Source organism: Rhinolophus sinicus, linkage group LG13 (genome assembly GCF_036562045.2).
Source record: "Rhinolophus sinicus isolate RSC01 linkage group LG13, ASM3656204v1, whole genome shotgun sequence".
Lineage (NCBI taxonomy): Eukaryota > Metazoa > Chordata > Mammalia > Chiroptera > Rhinolophidae > Rhinolophus > Rhinolophus sinicus.
This window is the reverse complement of record NC_133762.1, coordinates 25,631,856-25,656,647: the sequence shown is the minus strand read 5'-3', so window position 1 is coordinate 25,656,647 and position 24,792 is coordinate 25,631,856. Positions and strand designations below refer to the sequence as shown.

At 53.0% G+C, this 24,792-nt stretch overlaps 1 long non-coding RNA gene and 1 pseudogene across 1 annotated transcript in view; one reads left to right on the top strand and one right to left on the bottom strand.

Annotated features, from left to right (window-relative positions):
• The window catches only part of LOC109444591 (uncharacterized), a 212,080-nt gene that overhangs the window by 46,477 nt on the left and 140,811 nt on the right, over positions 1 to 24,792 (top strand). Inside the window, exons 3-4 of the long non-coding RNA XR_012491265.1 lie at positions 12,608 to 13,241; positions 22,341 to 22,459. This is a non-coding gene — a long non-coding RNA (uncharacterized LOC109444591). The remainder of the gene's footprint in view (positions 1 to 12,607; positions 13,242 to 22,340; positions 22,460 to 24,792) is intronic.
• On the bottom strand, positions 14,359 to 14,452 carry LOC141568415 (U2 spliceosomal RNA; annotated as a pseudogene).

Sequence of the window (24,792 nt, the reverse complement as noted above, 5' to 3'; positions counted from 1 at the left end):
AGCTCCGGCCATCTCTTCCTCACATAGCTGTGGCCAAGGCAGGAAAAGGCCCTCGTATGTCCTCTGAGGAATGAAGAAACTGTTCCCAGAAGTCCCTTGGCAGACTTCCCCATCTCACTGGCCACAGATGCATTCCATGTCTAGCCTGAGCCAATCACTGCAAGGGGAGGGAGAGGGCCATGTTTGACTTGGGCCAATCAGCATTCACCCCTGGAGTGCCCTGGGCAGAGTCGGCCCTTGCCCAATAAGAGGGAATCTAGCTGGGGCCAGGTCTGGCCCGAGCTGTGGACCCCTGAGCTGGGGGGCATTTTTGGGGGTTTCTGAGGCTGTGGATACTCCACCTGCCCTCCCTCCCTGGGGAGCACTTGGGTGCTAGCAGTGAGAGGGGTGGTGGGGCTGGGTGAGGGTTTCAAGCAAATTAGGCAGCCAGACACCTTCACCTCAGTAAATATTTATAGAGCCTGGAATGGAGAGGAGGTGGGCGGGGCCAGAGGGTGAGAGTGCGGGGAAGAGGTGGCCTGGGTCAGAGGTACCAGGGAGAGACAGAGAGACACGATGAAGAGATGGAGAGGCACTGAGGGCAAGACAGAGACACAGGGAAGAGCTAGAGAGACACAGGGAAGAGACGCACTTCGAGAGCGGGTCTGAGAGATGGAGCGAAAGAGCGCGGCAGGGAGGGACACACACAGAGAGACTTGGCCAGGACGGCTTTTGCATCAACACCTGGAGCAGTCAGAGGTCATGTCACGTGTCACGGTGGGAGCCACGTCCCCATCCCCTTCTCTTGGGCTTGATGTCCCGGGCAAGTCCCATTTCCACCCTGAGCCTGGGTGTCCTCCTCTGCCAGGTGGGGTTAATGACCCTCTTTCACAGGACTGGCCTGAGGCGCCCTATACACTGGGGTTGTCAGTGACCCAGTAGCCTCCTTTGGCCTGTAAATGACCTGGAGTGGAGGTGGGAATTGTCACCTCAGTGGACAAGGGAAACATGCCCAGGGTTACAGCAGGAAGGCAGAGGCATGGAGGCCGTGGGGGTGTGATTCTAAAGCCTGTGTCCGGTCTGAGCCCCACAGGGCCAGGTGGGGCCTGGAGGGGGGAGGTGGGTATCTTAGGCTGACGAGTAACAACAATTCTGGTGGTAATAATAATAATAATAATTAATAATAATAATAGCCACTATGCTCTGAGTGTTCCCCAAGTGCCAGATACCGACCCTGGGGGAGGAGCTGCTTAATTCCGTTTAGCTTGTAATTCCCATTTTACAGATGAGGAAGGTGCCTCAGAGAGTCACAGTGACTCCTAAGCACAGAGCTGGGTTTGCAGTCAGACAAGCCCGGCTTTGTATCCCTGCTCCACACCTGACAGGCTGGGAGACCTGGGCGATCACTTCCTCTCTCCGAACCTCAGTTTTCCCATTTGGAGAATGGGAAAATAACAGTTTCAAGGTTGACAAGAGGAGTAAATGAGATGACGTACAGAGAGCACTCAGCACAGGGCCAAGTACCCGTAAGTGCTGACTACACATTCAGTAGTGTATTGGTAACAGTTAAAGTAGTTTACAAATAATTCCTTTAATTGCTCCCCTTTCTTCAGAGGAAGAATCAAGGTCTAGAGAGGGGAAGTGATTTGCCCAAGGTCACCAGCCAAGGGGAGGCGCTGAAATTGGAACCCAGTGGGCTCTGAGTCTAGTGCTCACTCCCAGCCGCCGTGCCACCGCGACAGCTCAGCCTTGGATGGATGGCCTGTTTGGGACTCAATCCTTGTGGGTCAAGAAAATGCCCATGGCCTGACCTAATATGCCTCTGGCCTGGCATCAGCCACAATCACCCGTTGAGGTGGTTGCAAAATCTCACCCCCTTCACCAGTCGATAAAGGGTACCCATTGCAACACTCAGTGGAGAAATTATTAAGTGTTGTGTCATCCTGCGGCCAGGCCCTGGGTGCCCCTTCCTGCTCCGAGGCCTGGGTGGGGCTGACTCCTCACGCTTTCCCTCCATCACCCTGACCTGTGCGAAGCTGGGATGGGGGTACGCTGGGGGCTTTCGGGGCACGGACAGAGAACAGACCCTTAGCCCTGCGCTCTCAGGAAATGGCAACTCCATCCTTCCAGGTGCTCAGGCCCAAACCGTGGGATCACTCGATGCTTTTCTTGCCTACATCCAATAATCGGTCAGGAAATCCTGTCAGCCCTACCTTTGAAATATATCTAGAATCCAACCAGGTTTCCCTCTCAACTTCCACCTCTGGAGTCAAAGCACCACCCCGCTTGTCTCGCTGCTCCCACCTTCACTCCTCAGTTCATTCTCCACACATAGCCAAAGGGATCCTGTGAGATCCAGGTGGATCGTAGATCAGGTCTTGTCCCTCTGCTGAGAATCCTCCATGGCTCCCGCCTCAGTGCAGAGGTCAAAGTCCTTGTAAGGAACACAGGGCTTTGCCTCGTCCGGCCCCGTTGTCCTTCTGAGCTCATCTCCACCAGCCTCTCTCCCGTGCTCGCTCAGCTCTGGCCTCCTTGCTATTCCTCCAGCACACCAGGCATGATTCAACCCCAGGGCCTTTGCACTTGCTGTTCCCTCTGCCTGGAAGGCTCTTCCCCTAGTTCTTTCACACGGTTGGCTCCCTCACTTTATTCAGATCTCATCTCAAAGTCACTGCCTCAGGGAACCCTTCCCTGGCTACACTGCTAAGGTGTCACCTCCACTGTCACCCCCAATCCTTTAATCTTTCCTCCTGACTTACCATCCTGTAATACATTTGTTTGTTGATTTGTTTAATGTCTGTCTCATTCCTTAGAATGTCTTCTTCTTCAGGGAAGGTACGGTTGTCTGTTTTGTTCATGATTCTCCCTTGGTACTCAGCCCAGGCCTGGCACACAGTAGGTACTCCACAGAGATCTGCTGAAGCAGAGAATGGGTGGGCAGGAGGGGTCACATGGCCTAGGTCATGCCTCGGCCAACCTCACGAGCCCCCCATCTCTGGCCAATAGCTTGAGAATGGTGCCCACAGCACACTTCGCCTTCCTTCAGGCTTCCCGGTGACCACCCAGTGCCCACCCAGGCCCTCTACCCAGCTCCCTGGCGGCACTTGCCGTGAAACTGTCTTGTGTTGTTTGTTTCTGTATTTATTATCAGCTGGCTCCCTCCATCCTCGGAGCTCTCTGAGGATGGGATCTTGTCTGTCTTGGTTCCAAGGCTGTTCCAGGGACCTGGCAGCCTGTAAGATGTGTCAGTGGCTGGCTGATCAGGTTTGTGTCACATGCCCCATTGGCAGGGCCAGTCACGGGCAGGAGAGGGTTAAGAGGAGATGGTTGTGCCTGGACCTGCAAAGTCAGGGAGAGAAGGGGGCCCGCTTGGGCCTTAATTATAACACATCCCGTAATGACACGGTGTTATAATAGGCACACAAAGTGTACTAATCTGATATTATATCTGGGCTTTTTACAATAGATACAATCAACCGGCCGCAGTTTGCTAACTCATTGTCGACCTATCTCCATGCTCCACCTAGATTATTATCAGCTTCCTTAATTAAGTGGAAGGCAGAGCTCTGCAGGCGATGCCCACAGTCCCAGCACGGATGAGTCCAGCCCAGCCCTCCCATAAGCTGGGATAATAGCTACTCCCACACGGGGTGAGGCTTGCGCTGCCTTCCCCATCCCGAGCGCCTGTCCCAGGCTTGGGCGTGACAGGCCTGGTGAAGGCCTCGTGAGCCACAAACACGAACCACCAAGGACTCCAACTGGAGGCCCGTGGGCTGGGTCAGCCTCGAGGTGCATCGGCTTTGGTCTGTGTGGGGCTTTTGCTTAAAGTCTAAACAAGTTGCCGACACTAACCAATTAGGACGTTGGGCACAAACATCCAGATGTCTGGCTTCTCTTGAGAAATGGGAAGATCTAGGCACTCTGGGCTGTGCCGGAGCTGAGAAGTGGCTGTCCCCACAGACAGGGCACAGCCACAGTGGCCTCCCCCACCCGTTTCGTTTGTGTGTCCCTGCCTGGCTCTGTAGGAGTTGAGTTTGCAACCCCTACTCTAGGGTCAGAGGGTCGGTTACCCATTTGCAAGATGGAACCCTGGGCCTCAGAAAAGGCAAGTAACTTAACTGATCCTGCACCGTGACCTGGAGTTCAGGGCGTGACGAGTCTTTCCTGAGCACCCGCTGTACGCCAAGCACTGGGACACAGGCAGACCTCGATGGACACCGGTCCGCCTTCTGGGGGTGACACTTCTGTTCCACAGCCATGTTGTCCCCTTTATTGCTTGGCAGCAGTATCTATTAGTGACACCTCCTTTCTTATCCCCTTGAGGTGGAGTCCCCATAACTGCCGGGCCCCATCTCAGGACAGGGACCGGAAGTGGCCATGTTGAAAGGAAGCCCCTGGCAAGAGTTCCCACAAGGCTGCCCTTACCCTCCAACCTGGGCTCTCAGAGTAGGAGGGGTGAGCAAGGTTGGCCGACAGGGGTGGTGGGGACTTAGGAGTGTGGGAGTGGGTGGAGGACGGGGAACGGAGCCGAGAAGGCGCAGTGGGCTAGACGGGGCCTGAGGACTTTCCCGTCCTGCTGAACCGAAGGTGAATCAGTTACGCTCTCCCACTCCTCTTCTAAAGGCAAGAAGTGGAGTGACAGGTCACTGAAATACCCCAATTCCCCGCTTCTAGTGCAGGAAAAGGCATTCGCTCAGCCAGCTTGGGAGAAATTGCTCCCCCGTCCCTACAGCACTGCCCCTGGTCAGGAGGAGAAACTGCAGCCTGGAACCTCTATCCGCAGTCCCTTAGCATGGGACCCAGCTTGGGTCCCACTGACCCCAGTGCCATCAGGGCCACTGCAAACCCGCTGGCCTCCCAGGATCCACATCTGAAGAGCATGAAGCAGCTTGAACACTCTGTGGTGGCTCCTCGCTGATGCGAGGTGATTGGGGGGAAAGAGGTGAATAACAGTCCCAGCCGTCATGTGCGTTTGCTAAAAATAAACTTGACATACTTTTGCGTTGGGAAACAATGTGGATTCCAAACATTCTCAAAGGGCAGAGAGGGGAAAAAAGGAAGAATGGAAATCAAGTTTTTGAGCTTAGTAATTAATTAGTCTGTAAACAAATGACTCAGGCTTTTTCCTGGCTATTTTTCTTTCCATTTTGCGTGGATTTTTGTATCGGCCAGGGAAGGAGGCCAAGTGAGCCAAGTTCATCGGCAAGACGGGGCCTAGATGTGTCCCCCTGGGGTAGGGGATGGCAGCTCTCTGGAAGAGGACTTGGGCAGTTGGAGGGTGAGAGGAAGAGCTTCAAGTGGAGGGAAGAGCATGTGTGGCGATTCTGAGAACTGAAAGAGCTTGGTCTGTTCGAGGAACAGTGAGGAGGCGTGTGACTGGAGCAGAGTGGGCAAGAGTGGGAAAGCAGAGAGGTGGGCAGGGGCCGGAGTGGGAGCCCTGTGGCCGTGTTACGGCATCTAGACTTGATCCTGAAGACACGGGCGGGCTCTGAGCCAAGAAGGAACACCACCTGATTTCTACAATACGGTCGTTTAAAAAGTGAAGGATCAGAAAAAGAAATTCTAAATGTCCTCTGTCGTTTGGATGCTTGTTTTATTTAGATTCCCCAAATAAATGATTCTCTCGTGGTTGTATTTCTTTAGGGTTTGTCTGCTTAGTGCCTATCTCCTCTCCATTGAGTGTCAGCCCCCTGCTATCAGAGACTTTGCTGTTTATACCTGTGTCCCCACTGCCGGGACCAATGCTTGGTACACAGTAGGAGCTCAGTAAATGTTTTTCAAGTGATTGAGTCCTGTCCGCAAGGTCGGCGGCCTCCTTCCATTTTACAGAGGATGAGTGGTGGGCAAGAAGGTCTCCGTGACCAGCCTGGGATGGTCTCATGAAAGGCAGGTTTAATTTAGTTCAAAATAAGGAGAAGTTTTATGGCTGGAAAATCTATTCTGTGAGGGACTGAGCTCCCCAGCAATGGGGCATTCAAATAGGGCTCACACTACCAGCCCCACAATGCCCTTCTCTGATTTGAGCCAGACTTGTGCTGGCTCATAGATGCTACCTGACAATCTATTAGGTTGGCAGAGTTTTATGTCCATTGTGCAGATAGAGAAACAAAGTCCCCGAGAGGAGCTATGACATGCCCAAGGCCACGTGGGTACAAGTGAGGGAGCTCAGATGGTAATCCAGGTCTGACTACAAAGACTGTGCTTTTAACTCCCTGTTTTGAGCCATAGATACTGGTTTGAATCCCAGCTCCACCACCTAAATGCTGTGTGACCTGGGACAAGTCACTTTGCTTTTCTCTGTCTTGATACATGACATGGATATGTGATACGTGCTTTTCAAGGCTGCTGGGTGGAGTCAGGCAGGTCTGGGTGGGTAACAGAGGGCACACAGGTGCTCCAAACATGTGCACCTCTTCTTCTTTGCTGAGGCCCTTCTGCTTCTCGCCTTCCTCCTGGGCCGGTGCCACCTTCCTAGGCCAGTGGCTCCATGGCCTCTCCTCTCCGGCCCCCACCCGCCCACTGGCTATTGATTCACTCCTGCCATGAACTACTTGCTCTTTGCCTGAGTTTTCTTTCTCCTTTTCTTGGTAAACCCACTGTCTTCTCTGATTGCCACAGCTCCTCTCAGCGAGCAGGCGGGCAGTGGGGGTGACCCTGTCCTCCCACGGAATGTCTCCACTGCTTCCCCATTCCTCCCACCCTCACCACGCCTGGCTGAGGTCACCAGGCGCGAGGCCTGGACCAAGGACGCAGGTCACAGTTGGGGGTGTCATTAATCATCGTGGGGCAGGTGGGGCTTTGGCGGGTCTAGTGTCCCCCGTGTGCGGAGCCAGGCTGGTGGGAAGAACAGGAAGGGGTGGGTGTCAAAGGAAAAATTCTAGGAAAGATGGCGCTTACAGTCCATGGAAAGCAAATATGTAGAAAAGCCCAACTGAGTGCTAAGGGGTGTGCACTAATGGGGCGGGGGTGGCAGAGGTGGCAGTGGTCTTGGAGACGACTCGTGGAGTAGGTATGTTTTAAGCCAGGTATGCATGGGAGGGGTGCAGGACATGGCACTGGGGCCAGCTCACCTGGGCTTGAATCTCAGCTCTGCCTCTTTGGCATTGTGTCCACGTGGTCACGTTCCACCACAGCTGCCTCGGAGCTTTAGTTTCCCCATTTGGAAAATGAGAGAATAATAATAGCATGCCCCTCATAGGATGTGGTGAGGACTGAGGGAGATGATGCAGAGAAAGTGTCTGAGCAGGGCCAGGCGTACAGCTAATGCTCACCACATGGCAGCTCTTCTTTGCATTCCACGATCACCACGGTGCAATGTACCAGAGTCTCAGCTTCCGGTGGGCCTGGGTGCAAATCTCAGCTCTGCACATCTCTGTGTCCTCCAGCACACCCTTTCTTTCACCCCTCTGAGCCTCTGTCTCTTCACCTGGAGAAGGAGAGGGTTTGACTTCACGGGGTTCATCGTGAGGACGAGGCACGGGAGTCACGTGCCTGGCGCACAGTAGGTACTCAGTAAGCGGTGGTCAGCATACCCTGGCCTACAGCCAGGTCAGGCAGCCCTGGGTCTAAGGCCGGCTCTGCCTTCCTGGCTTGCTGTGGGGATTAGGACCGTAGGTGTAAGGTGCCAGGCACGTAGTAGGTGTGTGGTCAGTGGGAAAAAAAATCAGGATCTTTGTGTCCCTGTGACTCGTGTGAGGCCACCCTGACATCAAGGCGGGAGGTCACTCCCTCCCCTTGTGAGGTGGGGATGGTGAGGAAATGGGTTCAGCGAAGTAAAGTTACTAGCCAGAGGTGGGACCCTTGGTTTACTTGGCTTAGGGTCTGTCTTTCTGTAAGGGTGGGGGGGGTCACTGGGTGTGTGCATTGCTGAGGGTATGTCTTACTGGGACCCTTAGGACTACCATGGATATTGATGGAATGGCCATTTCGTGATTAAAGAAAGCAGAGAAAGCAGGAATTCTTGGCACGAGCTTCTCAGATCCAGCAGCATGTCCCCAGGTCCCTGTCTCAGGCTGGGGACCAGAGAGTGGCTTTGCATATATGGGGGCTGGCTTGGGATCTTGGGACAGAAGGCAGCCCCTACCAGGCCTAGCCTGGGCCTTTCTCCTTCTACCTACCAACCCCAGAGCACTTTGTCTATTTCTCTTCTTGTTACTATGGTAATGGGCACTTTATTAGCTAATTCAGTTCTCACAACAATCTCATGAGGTAGAGATTACTATTAATCCTGTTTTATCGATGAGGAAACTGAGGCTCAGAGAGACCAAGATGTTTGCCCAAAGCACACAGCTCCGAAGGGGCAGAGCTGGGATCTGAACTCAGGTATCGGCGCCCCAGAGCCCTTAGCAGCTGGGTGTCCCCTTCCTAATTCTCCATGGCAGACGCTTCTTGCAGGGCTCTGTTCCACATAGTAGGTGCTCAGGAAATTCTTGCTCTGTGAGTTTATGGGAATTTAAATCATCATCACCATTTGAGTTGTGAGTGCTCTCCCCCTTTCAAAGGCAGGACGGGTTATCTTTGTCATGTCACAGGAGAGGAAACTGAGGCCCAAGGTCACATGACCAGGAAGTGGGAGGTCCAGGATTTGAACCTCAAGTAGGAAAGTGTTGTACAAACAGGAAGGGTGGTCATCGTGAGGATCTTCAGGCATTTGAATTTGAATTTCACCTGCCCGTGTGCATGGAGTAGGCTGCATAGTCCCTCCCTGCTCAGAGTTCTCCGTGGCTGCCTGCTGTTCTGAGGAGGCTTGCAGTCTAGGCTCATCGGGCATCAGGCCCTGCCCAACCCACTGCCACCCCACCTGCCTCTCTGACCTCCCCTTCCACAACTCTCCCCTTCTGGCTCCCTGCTCCAGTCTCTTCTAACACATGAGTTTCTCGCCCCAGGGCCTTTGTATGCGCAGTTCCCTCTGCTTGGAATACTTTTCCCCTGGCGGCTCCAACTCATCCTTTGGCTCTCAGTTCTAATGCCACCTCCTCAGGGAAGCCCTCCCTGAGCACTCGACCGCGAGTCTCCCCCAACTTTTCCCCATCACGTCACCTTTAAAAAAAATATCCTGCTGCTTCGATGGAATTTTCTTATTTGTTTATCATCTACCTCCTCTAACTGGACTGAGCTCTCATGGGCAGGGGCTGTGTCTGTTTTGTTGTCTGCTGTACTGCCTGGCATATAGTAGGTGCTCAGTAAACATTTATGTACTGAATGAGTGAAGGAGGAATGGATAGAAATAGTTCACGTATCTAGGTGCCGAGAGGAACAATAGAAGGTTCAGGGCCCAGGCTGGGGTCGAAGGCGCCCTTTCCCTGGGTCCCCTGCCCTGGGGAGGTGCCCCTACTAGGGCAGGAGGGTGGGCGTGGGGGGCAGTGGGCAGGGTTGGGCGAGGCCTCCTTGTTCCTTACTGTTTTCATCCTCTCGTAATTATGGGCTCAGACACTCCTCGATGCCTTCCCAGAATAATAGCCGGGCCTGTTATCAGCAGCATCTCTGGGACCTTTTCACAAACAGTCATTAATCAAGTCTCGCCACCACCCTGCCCTCCCTCCTGCTAGAAACAGAGAAGTGAGGCCACTTTCCCAGCATCACACAGCCTATGCCGGGAGGATGGGCTCTTTCATCCCAGTGCTCTGGTGTGGGATGGGGGCTCCTTCCCCATTCTACTTGGGGGGGAGCCTCTGAGCCTGCCATGGCTGGGGGGCCGTGCCCCCAGTTCCTGGCCCCCAGCCTTCCTTGAAGCCCTGGGGGCCTTCCAAGGTGGCCTCTTAATCACTGCCGGTTAATTAAGGAGCTGAAACAACTCAGCGGGGCCCATGCAGGCCTGCCTAGGGAGAAGGTGGCAGGGCCCTCGCGGTAAGGCCCCTGCTCCCCGGGCTTGGCTGGGCACTGTGCCTCCTCTGCCCTCCGCGGGGCCTGGGGGTCTCTGGGGAGGGAGCCATAGAGCTCCATTGTTGGTGTGTGCCCCCTCCCCTTTTTTGGGTGGTGTGTGGGAGGTGCTGGCATCAGTTAATGAGGCCTCCACCGCTGCCAAGAACTGGAGCAGTTGAAACAGGTTCTGGGTGAGGTGAGTTTCGTGGGCTGGGCAGAATCCATGGCTCTTTGCCATGTGGGCGCTCCCTGGGGCAGTGGGGGGCAGGCGTGGGACCCCTGCCTCCTCCCTGTCCTCCCTCTGCCCCTATGGGGTGGGAGCTTGGGAGAAGACAGCGGGGACGGCGAAGGATAGTGGTCAAGACTGGAGACTCACGTCCCCGCTTGCCGTGCCCCTTACCACAAGCCGTGGGAGCCACACTAAAGAGAACCACCACAGCAGGGTCTGGTGTGGCCGAGATGTTGATAATCTGACACGGATTTGGGCCTTGGTCTTCTGATCTGAGAAATGGGGGTGCTTGGATGGCTTTAGTTTAGGATTGATCCATTTCAGACAGAGCTGCCTGACTTGCTGTGTGACTTTGGGCAAGTTGCTTCCCTCCTCTGGGCCTTGGAAGCTCTGGCTGCACACAGTGGTGGTGGGTGGACTGAATGATAGCAAGTGGCCATTCCTGCTGACCCCCTGTCGCTTTTGAAGCTGAGAGCGCCTTGTGAGGGGCACCCAGGGAACACAGGAAGTTATTTTGTGTGTCTCTCCTGGCCCCGGGTAAACTGAGGCCTGGGACTTAGGCCAAGGAGGCTCGAGAGGAAGCTCCTGGCTGGTGCCTAGTGCTTCCCAAGGCCAGGCTGGGGGTCAGGCCCTGGAGGGCCAGCCCCACTGTGCTGCGGGACAGTCTGAGGCCAGGCTGGCTCAAGGCACGGCCCACTGTGTTCCCAGAGCCCCCTGAGTTGGGGCCCTATTGGCTCTGTCTCCCCAACTTTTCTTTTTTAAAGTCACCTTTTTGGAAGTATACCTTACATACAGCACAACTCACCCTGTTTGGTGTACAGACAGTGCGGTGAATTTTGACAGACTTACACAGTTGCATAACCACCACCATGATCAAGACACAGAATATTTCCATCACTCCGGAAAGTTCCCTGGTGCCCCTTTGTAGTCAACTCCTTTTTCCACCACCAGCTGTTCACCACCACCGATCTCCCCAGCTTTGTATTTTGAAAAATTTCAAACTTATAGAAAAGTGCAGAAACCTCATAACGAACCGCCCTAGTCCCTTCACCCAGATCCCCAACTGTCAACACTTGGCCCCGGGTGCATTCTTGGTCTCTCCCCCTTTCTCTCTCTGCATGGTTTTTACTGAGCTGTTTGTGAATAAGTTGCAGACATCCTGACCCTTCACCCTAAATACTCCAGTGAGCGTCTCCAAAGAACAAGGGCTTTCTCCGACACGACCGCAATTCATTATCGCATCTGAGAAACTGAGCACCGATTTGGTGCTGTTAGGGGACATCCAGTCCGCAGCCAAGTTACTGAGACTGCTCCAAAGTGTCCTCGAGAGCTGCTTGCCCCCTGCTCTGATCAAGGGTCAGGCCCTGCATTTGATGGCAAATCTCTTTGGTGTCCTTTTATCTGGAACGTTCTCTCTGCCCTTGTTTGATATGTAATGCACTCTTTTTCAAACTGCCCATGTAGCTCTCCATACCTGGAGCTCAAGGGCAAATTCTAGCGGTTTGTGAGTGCCCGGGAAGGGGGCTGCTGGCCTGGGGACGTGCCATGTCTGTCCTGAAGGTCTTTTCCTAAAAGCTTTGTTTAAGACGGGGAGGGGAGAGAGAGAGAGAGAGACAGAGACAGAGATGGAGACACTTTGGCTTCATTGTTCCGACTTCCAACAATGCTAAAAAATTCAAAGTAAAAATCACCCCATTGGAATCGAGTGGGTTCTGTAGCTGATGGCTGTGGTTCAGATACCAGCTCTGCCTCTGCCTCTCGCTGGCTGTGACACCTATGGCAGGAGACTTTACCTCCTGGGCCTCAATTTCCCCATCTGCAAAGTGACAATACCGCTCCCTCCACCCCACCCCGCACTGTGGTGAGGATTAGGTGAATTAACGTAAAAATTGCATAAATAGCAGCAACTCTGGCTGTTAACAAATTGTTGACAGTCTGCCCAGACCTTTCTCTCTATACCTACATGCTTGGATATATGGGAATATTATCACGCAAACTGAGTCACCTCCTTTTTCCCTCAATAATTTATCATGAGCGTTTTCCTACATCCAAAAATGTAGTACTCCTCCATCATTTAAAATTTTTTAACTTTTATTAATTTTTGTCAATAGATAATACATTCCTAGGGCACCAAATACCAAAGGTACAAAAAGTGTACAGTAAAATAAATGTCTGTCTCCTCCCTGCTGCTTCTGTTCCCTCAGTTTCTCGCCGAGACATTTACTTTTTTTACTTTCTAGAAGGGTTCCATGCTTATACAAATAAAAACGTATACTGGGGGTGCCAAAAAAATGTATACAACTGGACACTTTGGTCAGCGTTGCTCAAGCAGTAGTTCTCCGTCATCAGAAGTGTCTGGACGCTGATGGGAGCCACTTTGAGCACCTCTTGTCACTGCAGAAATCAAACGTGACGTATTCATCTTTTGTTATCGGTATATATTGAGTATTACAATTTTAATACAGTTTTTCTTTCTTAAAAATGTGTCTACATTTTTTTGGCACCCTCTGTATTTACTTTCTTTTTGCTTTCCTACAGATGTGAGAAGACGATCCACTCCGTGTCTGTGCCTTGCTGTTTTCACCTAGCAGTAATCTTGGAGATGGTCCACACCGGGGCATAAGGAGCACCCTCCTTTTTTCTCTAAATATTATTTTATATTCATTTCGGGTGTGGTTAGCCATGTCTATAACTTAGCGCCCTCCTTTTTCTTGAGGCCGTGTGGTAGTCCCTTGGGAGCGTGGACCCTGATTTAATGGACCAGTTCCTCATTGATGGATGCTGAGGTGCTTGCAATGTCCCCACTACACATTGCAACAGAATGCCTTGTGCAAACACCTCCGTGCCCATGTGCAAATCTGTAGGATATATTCCTAGAAGTGGACTTGCCGGGTCAGATGTCATGTGTAGGCTTTGAGCTTTGCTCCACCGTCATTTTTTATGGCTGTGCTGATCTCAGCGTATTTAACAGCCCCCCACCGGTGGACATTTAGGTGCTCCCAAGTTGTCTTTCCTGTAAACAAGGCCACAAGGAACACCACTGTGAAGCTGTCTTTGTGTGGAGGAGCCGTCAGCTTACAGGGAATCCCCAGGAATCTGAGGACAGTTCAACAGGAAGTGCTGAGAAGAGAAAATTGAACCAAAGGGGCCAGCGTGGCCCCGGGTCCTGTGGGTATGGATGGTGATGGGGGTGGCTGCTGCTAGGACCCTTGGAGTAATGGGCTCCGCTCAACCCTTGCTGCTAGCGAGCCATCGGGACCCACAGCCTCGGCCACCGGGGAGGCTGTTAGAAACAGCCCTGCTCCAGCCCTGTGGAGCAGGACCTGCCTTTGGCTGGCTCAGCCAGTTTTGAGAGGCGCTGCCCCCAAAACAAACCCAGAGACCCCAAGACCTGTTCCTGGACGAAATGGTTCAGCCTTGGGTCTGGAGCAGATCTGAGGCCCAATCTGGCCTCACCACCTGCTGGCTGTATGACTGGGGGTTAGCTAGGTGGTAGCTCTGTGCCTCAGTTTCCTCATCTTTAAAAAAGGAATGAGAGTAGCACTTACCTCATAGGGTGGCTGTGAGAACCAAACATGACCATTCCCATAAAAGCGTTTAGCATGTGCTTGCACACTTTAAGTGCTCAATAAATATTGTTCTTAAGGTGCCTATGTAAGGAGAGGTGGAAGGCAGCTCTCTCTCTCTCTCTGTCATCACCATTCGCTCTGTCCCTCTCGGTCCCCATCTGTCTCTCCATGTCCAACTGTTTCTCTCTGTTCTGTCTTAGTGTCTTTCCTTCTGTTTTCCTATCTTTTTCTCTGTCTCTCTCTGACTCTCTCTGTTTTTATCTCTACCCTGTGGGGCCATATGAACTTTATAAGCATCTATGAAAATGCTAGAAACCTGGAAAAATGGAGCTAAGAATACAAAGGGCAAAATCGTTCCATTACACACACTCAGAAATATTAACAGCAAAACGTTTGTTTTCAGTGGGGCGCGGGGCCCTTTCAACCTGTTTGGAGGGTTGGGGCCCACCAGGCCACACAGCGCAGACCGTTCTTGCCTCGTTCTGTTTCTTTGGACCCTTGGGCCTGGGTAAAGCTGAACAACGAAGAACAAAGATTCAAGCCCCAGCTGACCACTAAGTCCCTTCTCTGTCACATCGTCACTGTGTGACCCTGGGTAGGCCCAATCAGTTAGTGATGAGTGTTCTTCCAGCTTGTTTACTGAGCACCTGCTACGCCAGGCGCTGTGTGATGCAACAGTGAAGACAGACAAAAGCCCTGTCTTGGGGTGCTTATATCTTAGGGGGGTGTGCGTATGACAGATAATATAGAAGCGAATGAGTAAATACACAGAACAATTCTACACTTGATCTTAGCCAAAAGGCCGAGAAGCGATATACGCAGAACAATTTTAGATAGTGCTGTTATCTGACGAGTAAAACATTGTTATGTGATAGAGAAAGGGGGTGGGGCTGCTTTACATTAGAGTTAGGGGGTTGGGAAGTTTGCTCCGACCTGAATTCAGGGGCCAGAATGATGAAAAGGAACTGGGCATAGAAAATTCTGGGAGAAGGGCATTCCAGAAAAGGAAAGAGCAAGTGCCAAGGCCCTGAGGCAGGAAAAGCTTGGGGGCCTTTCATGATTGGAAACTTTCAGAGGAGGAAAAGATCTCTGGAGCAAGACAACCTTTGCTGAGTGTTTTGAGCAAGTCACTTGCCCTCTCTGAGCAATCCTTTCTGGATTTAATTTCCCGCTACGTAGAATAAGAGCGATAAAGACCCAACCCTTAGTGATGAGTGAAGATTCAGTCCGTGCTGGGCCAGAATTTCTATATCAGAGGGACTCAGGGAATGGTTGGGGTCTGAGAGCGTTTGTCTTGAAGCCGTAGGCACAGGAAGACCACTCCGTACTTGGATTGTTTGGGAGGTGACAGTGGAGATTATTTGCAGCTAAAAGTGATGCCCCAATCTCCCCATTGGCTCTGCCCCCGATTTCAGGAGTTAATAGCCTAAGGCACTCCGCATAATGCCTGGCACAGAGCAGTAGACAGGAATGGGGAGGGCATTCCAGGTGGGAGGAAAGGCGTGGAGATGGGAATGTTTGAGGCGTGTTAGGGGAAGAGTGAGGAGACCAGCCTGGCTGGCGGGGAGGGGCGAGGAGGCTGGAAAGACAGGTTGAGGCCGAGGCTGAGACCTGGAGTGGCACACAGAGGAGGGTGGGCCGCAGCTCACAGGCAGCGGGGACCGTGTGCGTTCTGGAGCAGCCGCCGCATAATGGTTTCGGTTTTCAATGAAATAGTTTAGATATTCAGAAAAGTTGAAAGGATAACAATATCACCTTCCATGCAGCTATCACTCAGCTTAAGAAAACACCCCAATATGGGTGACACCCCCATTTGCCCCTCCCCAACTGTATCTCTCCGACCTAGGATGTGTTATGCATTATTGCATGCATGTCTTTGTCCTTCTGTGGTGTGTTTGATGGAGGTTTAAAGTACACACAGTAAAACACACGAGTCTGAATTGTACAATTTGAAAGCCCATGGGATCCCCACCCAGCTCAAGTTAGAGACCATTCCTAGCCGTGGGTTTTGCTCTTCTTGAACTTTGTGTACATAGAGTCATTCCAAGTGTGTGCTCTTTTGTGCCCGACACTTCCATTCAACATTATGCCCTTGAAATCTAACTACGAGTATGTTTTGTGTCAGTGGTTCATTCCTTTTCACAGCTGTGTAGTACTCCACGGTTTAAATAGACCACCATTGGTTTCATCACCTTACTGTTACGGAGATGTATATTATTTCCCGTTTCTAGGATTGTCAGTAGTGCCGCTATAACATTCTTGTACATATCTTTTGGTGGACAGAAGAACAGATTTCTTTAGTGTATATTCAAGAGTCGCATTGCTAGATGGTGGCGTATGCACATATTTGGTTTTTGTAGCTAAGGCCCGTTTCCCAGTTCTGCCTCCTCTTTATACTTTAACACACGCACATGCACACACACTTACACACACACACACACGCACACCCATTCCTGAAGGATTTGGGTCACTGCTTTGGTTGTGGGTGTGATTGTACAGATGGCATCGCTTCTGCAACTTGCTTCTTTCCACTCAGTGCTCTGTTCTGGGATCCCTCTCTGCGGGAACAGCTGCTTGTGCTGTTTCTTCTCCATGTGGGATCTGTGGTGTGAGCAGAGTGCAGCTTCCGGGCATGGATGTTTAGCTTCTTCCCGACTGGGCTTCTCTTTCTGGCGTTTCATGATTATCTGTTCCGTGTTACGCAGGGCCAGCAAGGATGGGGTCGGGGGCTGTTGCATCCATCCAGGTGGGAGACGAGGGTGAGGGGCTGCTGCTGCAGATGGATTCGAGGGACATTTAGGGAACTTGGTGGGGGATGAGGGAGGAAACAAGCCTGGCACTCTGGGGGCCAGAAGCCCAGGGTTGAATCCCTCTTCCCACTTTCTGGCTGTTGTGACCTTGGGCATTTGACTTTGTTGCTAAGAACCTCAGTTTCCTCACCTGTAATTTGAATCATTCACCTTGCCTGGCCAGGGGGTTGTGAGGGTTGAGTGAGTGAGGCATTCAGTGGACTCAGCAGGGTTTAAATTCATTTATTAGCTGATTGACTTTAGGCAAGTTACCTCATCTGAGCCTCAGTTTCCTCAGCTGTAAAATGGGGATGATAATAATACCTGCCTCTCAGGGGTTTTGTGACAGTGAAATGAGAGTCTTTACATATAGCACTTATTCAATGCTCAGTAACTGATAGCCACTTGTTACTGTTACTATTGCTGGTATCCTGGTATCGACTTCTCTGTCTGCCAGGGTGGAGGGTGGGGTGTGGGGTGGCAGGGCCTGCTCTTTCCCCCTCTCTTCTTCCCAGGGGTCATTGGAAATCTTTGGAGCCCAACTACGCATAACAGCTGAGTCCCTGGTGGGTGACCTTGGGCAAGCCCAGCCCCCTCTCAGAGCGGCAGCTTTTTCTTATAAAATAGGATTTGTGGTAGTGCCTACCTGACCAGGTGGTTTCCTGCAGAGCACATGATCTTGAAAGAGGAAAGCTCTAGAGCAGGTCAGTTGGGGCCTGTGAGGGGGCGACATTTTCCTAGCAATGCTATGGGGCCTCCCAGAGACTGAGGTGGGGGTAATGGGGCTGAGCCCATTTGGAAAGGTGACATAGGGTGATGAGAAGAGAGAGGAAGGGGGATTCTGACCCTGCTGACCCTCTGAGGGCAGGTTTCAGCAGCAGGGAGTTCTGACCCCTGGCTGCAGGGTGGGGACCCTCAGGCCACAGCAAGAAGGAAACTGGTGTCCCAGGTTCCCGACCTGCCTCTGATGTCCCTATGCTGTGTGGCCTTGGGTGCCTGGTGCACCTTCTCTGTGCCTCAGTTTCCTTTGCTGTGACGGTGTCAGGGAGGCCTCGCTCCCTTGGCTGCTGCATTTCCGGGTCCCCACAGCCCCCCTGGCCCGGCCCCCTTGCCCTCATGGAGGCCGAGGCCAGGGCCCAGGGCCAGGCTCCGCACCTTGACAACACGCCCACGCCGGGCACAAAGGCCCATTGTTCGGGCCCACGTTGGCGGGGAAGCGGGCGGGGAGCAGCCGCCTTTCACCCAACTCGCTTGTGGTCGGCGGGGACTAAGGAACGATTCACAGAGGCCCTCGCCCCCTGACTGGGCACCTAGCCAGGCTGCCTCCCGGGCAGGCACCCGCACCAAGCTGGGCCAGCTCCTACCCTGAGCTGGGCCTCAGTTTCCCTGGCTGAGGAAAGGGAAGCAGAACAGCTCTGGTAAGAAGGGCAGAGCTTGCCAGCTGCTCTGAGATCCATGGGACTGTAGCTTCTCCTGGCACAGAGAAGCCACCCTACTATACCTGAGGGGGTACCAGGGCTTTGGGGCCCAACAGGCCTGGGTTTGAATTCTGGGTGATTTTGGGAGTGAGTCTGTTCACCTCCATGAGCCTCAGTTTCTCCATCTGTTAAAGGAGACTTGGAGTCCACGACTCTCAGGGTGAAATTAGAGAAGTGCTGTCACAAGGTGGCATTCACTTGGTCATTTATTCATTCAACAACACATACTGGGTGTCAGCTATGTTCAGCACTAATTAGAGAATTTGGGGGGCCCAGTACAAAATGCAGTGCGCCTTTGTTCAAAATTAAGACTTTCAAAATGGTGCCAGCATTAAACCAAGCATGGGAACTTCTGAGAGCGGGGCCCTGTGTGACGGCCTGGGTCACATGCCCGGGACGCCAACCCTGACAGTGCGCCAGCCATATTTTGGGTACAGGACACAGCTAATGAAAAGGAAAGCCTGTGCCCTCATGGAGCTGACAGTCTGTCTGAGGACCCAGGACGCGCTCAAGGCTGTAGATGTTTCTGGAGCCAGGTGCCCCTGGAGGCCTCCTCCTCCTGGGCCTGCTGACCGGGCCCTGCAGGGTGAGCTGGGCGCTCAGACTTCCCTGTCAGACCCCAGTGTCAGTGACCCCACGTCCCGCTGGGCACCCACAGCCGTAACGGCTGACATGTACTGAGTGCAGACTGCTGGGGCTGACCCGGACACTTTACCTGATTAGCTCAGAGCAGTTCTGTAAGCCCTGCAGAAGGCAGGGCAATACCACTACCCACTGTGCAGATGGAGAAACTGAGGCTCAGGCCAGTGAACAGCAGAGGCAGGATTTACACCCACGTGGTCTGGCACCAGAGCCTGAATCTCCGATCCTGCCCTCTGCCAAGGGGGGCAGTGGTGAGCCAGGGGGTACGTGGCTCAGGGCAAAATTAGGGGTAGAGGTCCTGCTGGGGTTCAAGGCTGGGAAGGGCCTAGATGTGCTGGTGGCCTGCCAGCTGCCACCTGGGTTGGCCCACTGTGTGGCCCTGAGTCACAGCCTTGTGTCCTGGGAAGCTGGCTGTGCCTCGGGCACCCGTGGGGACTGAGTCACAGCGGAGCACACCCTGCCATCCTACCTACTTCCCACCTGGGCCCTGGGACAGGCAGGCCCTCAGAGCAGGTCCCTAGACAGGAACGCACATTTCTGCTTACTTTTGGGAGCAAGAGAGAGGCACCCGTTTGCAGCCCCCAAAGCACTTTTCTACATCCTCTCATTGAGCCCCAGCCCACCTTTCCAAACTCCCCTGGGATGGATTAGCTGGCTGGTGAGTTCCTGAGCTTCCCATCGCTGGGAGCATTCAAGGCAGGCTAGCCTGTCAGGGTTCTGGGAAATGTTTCTGCATCAGGTGGGGCCCAGTGCTGGAGTATGTGACTTCCAAAACCCCAAACTTTATTCACGTGCTTATTTGTGAATAGCTACTGTGAGCAAATGGTACAAAACCCAAAAGTACAAAAGCATATGGAATAAAAAGTCTTTGCCCTCCCTGACCCCCAGTCTCCAGCTTTCCTTACCCAGAAACAGCCTCCACTAATTGATTTTTCTCCCAGAGCTAATTTATGTGCATATAAATAAATATTTAGATTGCCCTTTCTTCCTTCCCTCCTTCCCACACAAATGGTAGCCAACACTTTTTATGCCCCATTCTGCCCCTTTTTATGCCCCATTTTATTTTTGTTTTATTTGATAACTTATCTTGGAGACTGTTCCAGATCAATACACGCAGAGCTGCTCCATTCTTCTTACCTTGCCACGTGGTATTCCTTTGGTTTTTGAAAACAATCTATAACACATTTGATTCAAGGGCTTTTAAATTCTGAGTTCTGTTTTCTGGGGATCTGTGCTGTCTTTCATTCTGGTGGTGGCCTGAGAAAATTTTCAAAGTTCGATTGGAATTCGAAGCTTTTCCTACGTCTGTGGGGATTTTGGTTGATATTATCCAAGGAAGAAAAGGAAGAGAGTGAGAGAGCACCTTTCACCCACATCCCTCCCTGCCAGGCACTGGTGATCTAATGGTGAATCCCGTAGGCACCGGCTTGTCTACCTGTAGTGTGGCCAGGCTGTGGAAGGAGATACCCATGCGTGGTGCTAGGGAGCCCAGCAGTGAGGACTTCGTGTGTGTGTGTGTAAGGGCTCAGGGATGGCTCCTCTGAGGAGGGACTATGTAAGGGGTTTTAAGGGATGCATAGGAGTTCGTAGTGGAGATGAGCCGACTAGGTAAGGGGGAGAGTGTGAAGAGTGAAATACTTGGCAGATACAGCAACAACTACCAGCTTCCATTTATTGAATACCTACTATGTGCCAAGTATTATGCTCTGTGCTTTACAAATCATTGCTGCATTTAAACTCCCCACAATGCTAGGTTATCACCCCCATTTTACAGAAGGAAACTGAGGTATAGAAAAGCGCAGTAGGGAGGCCGGATGACTCAGTTGGTTGGAGCGGGAGCGCTCAACAACAAGGTTGCCAGTTCAATTCCCGCATGGGATGGTGGGCTGCGAAGGACAATGACTTGGAGCTGATGGGCCCTGGAGAAGCGCACTGTTCCCCAATACTCCCCAATTAAAAAAAAAAAAAAGCACAGTAACTTGCTCATGGCCACATAGCTTCAAGTACTGGAGCATGGGTTTGAACCAAGCAGTTGAGATCTTGGCCGTTTTAATATTCCACGAAGGTAAAGGGATAGCTGGTAAGGCCCTGAATGGGAGACTGAAGCTTCTGACCTTCCCAGCTCAGGTCCTGCCCTGCTCAGAGGCCCTCAAGTTCCCCATAGCCCCAGGATTCCCTGGCCTGAGCCGCCCCGGCCGGGGTGGACGCCGTGGGCAGCACCAGGCCTCTCTTGGTATGGCCAGGGGGGCAGTAGGTGCGACCTAACTGTCAGTAATTAGGGAGCAAGGGAGTAATGGGGGGGCACATACCATGGTCTGTCCCCACTGGTGGGTTTGGGATATGGCTAGAAGTGGGACATGACCTTGAGGTCTTGGCACCTCCAGGCCTCAGGGCTTTGTCTCAGGTGCAGCTCTGGTTGGCACTTTGGTGCAGCCCCTCTAGGCTCCCAGGAGAAAAGAGCGTGGGCAGACCCTGAGCCCAGAGACTGTCCCCCATTGTGGGCACTGGGCCTGGGGCTTTTAAAATTCCACTGACCCTGCAATGTGAGAATTCCATTACCCCATTTTGTAGATGAGAAAAATGGAGGCTCAGAGAGGTGAAGTGACTTGTCTAAGACCACACAGCAAATAAAGGGCAGAGCCAGGACATGAATCCAGACCCTGTGTTTAACCACCCCACGCTCCTGCCCCCACCCACCCCATTCAAGAGCGTTTCCCAGTCTGTCCCTTGGCACGCGCTGAATCTCTTTCTCTCTCACCTGGTCTTCAGGGAAGGGGCGATGAGCCCATTTCCCTGGGGAGCTTGAATGCTGCACCCAGGGACTCAGTATTCAGGGGAGACCTGTAGATGGCCTGTGCTGCTCCCCACCCCACGCCGCCCCTCCACAACATTAAGACGCAGGGCCCAGGTTCCCTTCTCGCTGCTCCCAGAAGTGAGAGAATAATAGTCGGTTCAAATGTCAGGCCTGCTATGCTGCCTGTGGGGAGACTGGTTGAGCAGGTCTGGGGGAGGGACGGAGGGAGGAAATTATTAATAATTACAACGCGACCAGCCCTGCTGCAGGCCTTGAGACGTGTCTTTGTGTGTCTTCGGAGGTGTGGGGTTGGGGATGCTAATCCAGGGGCACTGCCCTGGAGTGGGGAGCAGCCTGGGGACAGCGGCAGCTTCCCGGGGCCTGTGTGTGTGGGGGCGGCCACGGGGAGCAGTCAGCCTCCCTGAGCCGAGGCACAGTTTGGCCTCCTTGCCTCCCATCAATCCAGATAAGGAGGGATCTGCCAACATCAAGAGGAGGAAGCAAAGAGCTCACTGTGTACCTTCAGAAGGCGTCTCACTATGTGCCAGGTTTCATTCTCACAACAACCACAAGGGGTTGGCATTGTTATTATCACCAGTTGTCAGCCGGGAAAACTGAGGCACAGAGGGGTTAAGTCAGGATTTGAACGCAAGATGTTTGATTGCAGCCAGACTACCTTCCTTGGCATCTGCACACTGTGCTGGGGGTGGAGGGATCCCCTTTCCCTGAAAGGGCCCTCACCCACGGCCCCAATATCAGCACCATGCCCCATGCCACACGCCAGAGGATGGGAGTTGGTCTGAAGCTTCCCTGAACCTCAGTCTCTTCATCTGGAGAATGGGAACCAGAGTTCCTTCCTCCAGGGTCAGGGGTGGCCAGTGAGGGGAGGAGGTAAGGAGGTGAAGGGTGGGTTTGCCACCTGCCCACCATCGCTTCCATTTCAGACGGGTCCCTGGGCCTGTCCCTCCACCAACATCCTGTCTTTCCTTCCGTCTCCAGCACCCACTGCAAGGTGTGCCTGACAAGCAGCTCTCCACTGAGTCTTCCTTGACCCCTGGGATGCCGAACAGAGCTGGTTCCCCAGCGGGGCTTTGGAAAAATCCACTCGGAAACATCTGGTGAGTGATCAGTTTATGCTTTAGCAGGAAAGGGGCTCGAACGGTGGAACTGGAGGCAGAGTTTCGGGGAAAGGATAGTGGGAATTCTGGGAGCCGAAAGAGAACCTCTGGGATTCGAGCAGCTGCCACCTATGGCAGAGGCACGCCCGGATCGCGTGCCACCAGCCCCAGGCCTGGCTGCGTCTGTGGGGGACCTCTGGGGCGTCCCCCTCCTTAGCCTGCTCCCATGGGCCGATAAGACCCAGCCTCGCAGGAGGCGGCGGCCGTAATTACAGTCCTTGGTGGTGGAGGGCAGGCGAGTCATGAGGTGGGGGTGACTCAGAGGATTGCTCCACGAGGAGGGCGGGGGTGGGGGCCGCCTGTCTGCCCCTCACTGGGCTGGCCTGAGGAGGGCTTGGGCACCATGCGGTGCGGCCAGGCCAGGGTCTCCCCCCTGGGCCCGTGTCCCAGGCCCCTGTGTCACTTGGCATCCTTGGGGATTGGCATTACGTAGGGAGCTGACCTGGGCTGGGTTTTCCCCTTGCTCAGTCCCGGACACCGGCTTCTGGGAAGCGGGAATCAGGGCTCAGAGGCACTAGTCATTGGGCTGGATTGGAAGCAGCAAGCTCACAGCCTTGCAGGAGAGAGAGAGAGAGAGAGAGAGAGGGAGGGAGAGCGAGAGAGAGAGAGAGAGAGAGAGAGAGAGAGAGAGAGAGAGAGAGAGAGAGACCTCAGTCAAGTGTGGACTCAGAGACCAGCAGATGGCGATTTCTAGAACCAAGTATTTCCAGGTTCAAGGATTCAGGGGTTAGCGGATTTGTAGAATTACACTTATAAGATCAGGGGCTCCGTTACAATTGGTTCCAGAGAATTCAGACAACCAAGGAGTGAGAGATTTTAAAAATAACCACAGCAGCTGAAGAGTTTAGGGGTAAATTACCTTGGTGTCTTCAACTTGCTCCCCATGGGTTAGAAAGAAAACACGAGACAAGAAAATGAAAGTATAAATATTCATCTCTCTCATCTGTCCAGCGAGAGGGAAAACACACGGACGGAAAAATCAGGAACTGGTGAATTGAGGCGTTCGTTATACTTGGTTTTTTCTTGCCTTTCTATGGGTTTGAGATTGTCACAATAAAAAGTCAGGAAAAAATAAACTAGAAAGTGAAATATAAATATAAATCACAGCATACTAGATTATACAATTTGGTGATCTACAAAATCATGACTTTCTAATCTCTGCCTCTCTAATTCTCTTAATGTGTTTATCGTATTTTTTATTTACACACCAGTCAGAGCGCGTACTACCAGCCAGGGTCTGTTCTAAGGCTCTACAAACATCAACTCATTTAATTCTTACGACAGCCCTCTTAGGTGGGTGCTGCCAGGACTCGCATTTCACAGATGAGGAAACTGAGGCACAGATGGGGGAGTAACTTGTTCAAATCGTGCTCACTGTGTACTGCGCTAGACTCTGGGACAGAGCCATGAACAGGACAGACATTGTCCCTGCCCTGGGGGAACTTGGTAGGGGAGACAAATAATAAACAGATGAGTAAGGTTGTGAGAAGTGCAAGGAGCAAAATAAGCCACCTTGGTGGAGGGCAGGGAGCGAGCAGGAGGCCCCTCCGAAGAGGTGCTATTTGAGCTGCGACCTCAGGGGGAGAAGGAGGCGCCCTGGGCAGAATGCCCACTGCTCGCCAGGCCCGTGCCTTCTGTCCGGACCGCCCGTCTCTCTGCTTCTCTGTGCTCAATCCCCACTCGCCGTTCCAGGCCCAGCTGGGCAGGCAACTTCTCGGGGTTCCCTGACTCAGGGGGGAACTTGTCCTGCTTCCCACCATCTTCTCTTTCCTCCCTGTCCCCAGATTGACTTTGAATTAGCAGCACCACCCACCTGTCAGAGATGGAGGTCCAGAGATGTTAAGAGACTTACCCAAGGACACACAGCTAGCAAGTGTCCAGGGAGGGATCTGCACTAGGAGCTCATAGTCTGCCTTTTGGCTCTTGTTCACCTGTCCACCTCCCTGCCCACCATGGGGGCCCATAAGGGCGGGCTCAAGGTTACTTCTATGGCAGGCACCACGCAGCGCTGGGCCTAAGCAGCTTGGAGAGGGCTTGTGGAAGGATTTTACCTTTGCCAGGCTGACAGCATGAAACTGAGTGAGGGGCTAGGCCAGTCCCCAAAAGTTAGCTGTACCCCTAGGGGTAGGTAGGTGGGGGCCCGAACCCCTGGCCTCCCAGAGGCACGCTGTCCACTGCCACCCTCCATGCCCCAGTGAACATCAGGAGCCCACTGGGGCAGCTGGCCCTTATCACCTTTCCCTGAACTGGTCCAGACTCTGCTCCCCAAACTG